This window comes from Pituophis catenifer, unplaced genomic scaffold (assembly GCF_029215685.1).
Source record: "Pituophis catenifer annectens isolate HBS135680 unplaced genomic scaffold, rPitCat1.0.hap2 SCAF_3, whole genome shotgun sequence".
In the NCBI taxonomy this organism is placed as follows: Eukaryota; Metazoa; Chordata; class Lepidosauria; order Squamata; family Colubridae; genus Pituophis; species Pituophis catenifer.
The window spans coordinates 8,165,044-8,169,685 of NW_027256883.1; positions in this window are offsets into that span (position 1 = coordinate 8,165,044).

Genomic DNA, 4,642 nt, shown 5'->3' on the forward strand with positions numbered 1-4,642 from the left:
CCCTTAGAGTAGTGTTTCTCATCCTTGGCTTGTTTAAGATGTGGGGACTTTAATTCCCAAAATTCCCTACTCAGCACTCTGGCTGGGGTATTCTGGGAGTTGAAGACCATGTATCTTAAACTTGTCAATGTGGAAAGAAAAATCTCTAAGCTGGGAGAAAGGTGATGAAAATAAAATAAAGGCTGACTGGCTGCAAGGAAATAAGGTTTATTTATTTTTTTATTTTTTTATTTTTTAATTTGATTTATATGCCGCCCTTCTCTGGAGACTCAGGGCGGCTTACAGTGTGCTAAGCAATAGCCTTCATACTTTTGTATATTTATACAAAGTCAGCTTATTGCCCCCACAAACTGGGTCCTCAATTTACCTACCTTATACCTATTTGGTTTCCAGAAACTTCAGTGACAACAGCAATGTTTCTGGCATGGCCAACCCCTTGGCTGGGTGAATGGATGGATCTTTATAGATTTCTGAGATGCTCCCGGGGGGTTGTGCAATGTAGTGAGCCTTGTGTCTTTTGCTATTCTAATGGTAGTGGGTTAATCCTATTGTGTCCTAAAGGTCATGTCCAGTCCTTAGAATTTGGGTGGGGAATGTAGATTTTAGGAGTCTTTGCTTTTCTACTTTTAATCCCTTCTGGGGGAGCTGGGCTGAAGGTGTTTTGTTTATGAATAGGCTGGCCTGGATTTTTTAATGGGCAAAAAATATCAATTTTTAAAGAATTCAGGCATCTGCTGGAGGCTGTTTCCTATAGCAGGAAGACTTTCTCCTTTAAGAGCCTTGATAGTACAGGGGTTTAGTGCACCCTGTTATTAACACAGCTGCCTGCAATTTCTGCTGGTTCGAATCTCTCCAAGGCTCAAGGTTGACTCAGCCTTCCATCCTTTCTAAGGTAGGTGAAATGAGGACCCAGTTTGTGGGGGCAATAAGCTGACTTTGTATAAATATACAAAAGAATGAAGGCTATTGCTTAACGCATTGTAAGCCGCCCTGAGTCTCCGGAGAAGAGCGGCATATAAATCAAATTAAAAAAAAAAAAAAGGAAAAATAATATTTTGCCTCTCTTAATATTAAAATAAAGAATATTTTAATCTGTGGGGGGGAAGGGGCTTTCTACACCAATGTTGAGAAACACTGCCCTAAAGAAAAGAACAGTGAAGAACTGGTTGCAAAGGTAACAATGGTGCTAAACCTAGAACCTAAGTTTATTGTGATTACCCAGAGCTGGGTTTCAGCACGTTCTGACCAGTTCTGGAGAACCGGTAGCGGAAATTTTGAGTAGTTCAGAGAACCGGTAAATACCACCTCTGACTGGCCCCACCCCCATCTATTGTCTACCTCCCGAGTCCCAGCTGATCAGGAGGAAATGGGGATTTTGCAGTAACCTTCTCCTGGAGTGGGGAGGGAATGGAGATTTTACACTATCCTTCCCCTGCCACGCCCACCAAGCCACGCCCACAGAACTGGTAGTAAAAAAATTTGAAACCCACCGCTGTGATTACCTACACTGACCATTAAAGGAACCTGACAAATGTGGGGGAGCTGCTGGTTGCCCCAACTTCTTCAGTTATGCCTCCAGGATCCCGAGATAATCCAGCCCCAATTTAACCTCTCTCAAGAACGGAAAGAAGCACATCAAAGGGCCAGGAGAGTGGATATAGCTTTAGAGTCCTTAGTTGAATAAAGAGTTAAATATCTGGAGAGGTTTACAGCCTAGCACAGGTGCAAAGCAATAGATCTATGCAAGGCATGATATACTCTATAATTTGGGGAAAATGCCTTGGAGTGTAAACATAGCACCTGTCTTCAGCTCATTAAAGCGACCTTGTCATTTCTCAAAATCATTTCTCATCACAGTTGAAGAGGTTGCTGGAAAGACCTGCCTACAGGTGCTACGTGCACCAAAGCATCTTCCTGAAATCAAACCTGGAGCCTTGCACAACCTTAATATAGCATAGCTGAAGTGAGATACAAGCTACGCAGCTGATATGTACCCCAAATAGCCTTTCTAAATGTCCAATGGCATTGATAAAGCTTGTAGTTAAACACAGTGCATACCATATGTGCCAAGATTAGCCCTGAGTACAGTTCCCCATGAAACAAGGTATAAGAGCACTAAGGATCATGAAGGTATTTACATGGAAGAAAACCAGCCATAGACTTATTCTAAGTTTAAGTTATTCTAACTTTGTTGTCACTTTGAATGTACACTAATGAGCATGCATTAAAATGAAATTTCATTGCATGTAGCTCTCAAAGGGTCACCACCTCCAATATACACTACATAAACATGACTAAATACATACATACATACATACATACATACATACATACATACATACATATATACATACATACATCAAGGTAAAGGTTCCCCTCGCACATGTGTGCTAGTTGTTCTTGACTCTAGGGGCAGTGCTCATCTCCGTTTCAAAGCCGAAGACCCAGCGCTGTTTGAAGACATCTCCATGGTCATGTGGCCGGCATGACTAAACGCCAAAGGTGCATGGAACGCTGTTACCTTTCTACCAAAGGTGGTCCCTATTTTTCTACTTGCATTTTTTACATACTTTCGAACTGCTAGGGTGGCAGAAGCTGGGACAAGTAATGAGAGCTCACCCCGTTACGCGGCACTAGGGTTTCGAACCGCTGAACTGCCGACCTTTCGATTGACAAGCTCAGTGTCTTAGCCACTGAGCCACCGCATCCCTTTTACATATATACATACTTACACACATACATATGTATATACATACTGTACATACTTATGCATATGCCCACATATATGACATGGAGAAACAACACAGTCTAGTTCAGATGTATACATGTATAAGGCGAGAAAAACGAATCTTGCAAATTTACCAGACGGATGTCATAGAGAACAAAGCTGTTACAGAATCTTGTAGTCCTACTATAGATACTTTGAAACCTCCTCCCAGAGGTGTTCTGCCCCAGCTCTGGATTCCCAAGGATATTGACACACACCAACGGTCCTTATCAAATTTATTAAGTAGCAAGAATAAACCAAAGTCCAGCAAAAGTTGGCAACCAGCCCAGAAAGCAAGATACAATAAGACTTTTCCAAAAATGCTCTGATGATAATTACAAGTTGTTTCTAGCAAGAAACTTACTAACCGCATGTGACTTAAATAAGCTAAGGGAGTGGCCAATTATCCTCAAACCTTACTCTCGAGGAGACCTCCTCCTCCTGAGTAGCCACTCCTGCCTTTTGGCAGCCCTGTGTGGTCGAGCATTGAGAAAAGGCTCCTCCACTTCGCTCTCTCCACTTGAAGGAGCCTCTGGAGGTTCCGAAGGTCCTGGCTGAGTCTCTGCCTCTGGCACCACGTCCTCTTCAGCCTCCTTGCTGTTCGACGTGAGCGTTGGCTGTGCAGGCTGCTGGCGCGACACCACACCAGCCTCCTCATCGTCGGGATCAGCCATGATCCGCACAGGCCGCTGTCGGGCCACAATAAGAGGGGAGCAACAGAAATAGACCGTAAAGTGGGTGTGTGGGATCTCTGACAATGCTTTGAGCTCTAAGCACCTAGCACTTATATGCAGCATCCTGAATAATGGGAAGCGAGCTTCCTACAATCTTCTCCGCTGTCGTCACCACTCTCTGTATGGACTTTCTATCGGAGGCACTGCTGCCACCAAACCAAACCAGGTTATCTGAGGGACCATCTCTTGCTGGTCACATCTACCCAACCCATCAGAGCAGGGAGGCAGGGAATGGTACAGGTCCCATCCCCGAGGAAGATATACCTGGTGGAACCCAGAATAAGGGCCTTCTCCGTGGTGGCTCCCTCTCTCTGAAACATCATTCCTCCAGAGATTAGAATGGCCTCCATTCTAATACTCTTCTGGAAGGCGCTGAAGAACTAGTTCTGCCAGCGGGCCTGGGGAACCCAGAGTGGGATGGAGCCCATTAAATGGCGCATGTGATCTGTTGTCACATGGGGTGGGTGGGGTGTGATTTTACTATATTATACTATACTAAGGATGATGTGTGGAGAGATCAGTTCAAATTGTTAGTTAATAGAAGAAAACCATGTTTCATTTCATATAACCATTGACTGCAGGGATCAGTCCAGGAGATCACCAGAAGTCAACATTGATGCAATAGTATTACAAAACCAAGGGAAAAAAAATGAGTTGGGTTGAAGAGAAACATATGAACAATTGTATCAAGCTATACTGCACCCATTAAACAAACATTCAATCATCTTTGGATGTACTTTACTTTCTGCGTGGTGGTGCAGTGGTTAGAATGCAGTATTGCAGGCTGACTCTGTCCACTACCAGCAGTTCGATCCTGATGGACTCAAGGTTGACTCAGCCTTCCATCCTTCCTTTAGGTTGCTAAAACAAGGACCCAGATTGTTGGGGGTGATATGCTGACTCAGTAAATTTTTTAGAGAGGGCCATAAAGCACTATGGGGCAGAATATGAGCCTATGTGCTATTGATATTGCTATATTCCCTTCCTTTTCAATATTAACACAATACGGCTGAAGTTAAGACAGTTGCAAATTATTCATCCAGCTTTTCTTTATTTTCCTTATAAACCTTATAAGTCTAAGTGTTATTCCTATTTATTTTACATCTTCCCACCAGTGGTTGTATTCAACTGGTTCTACCTA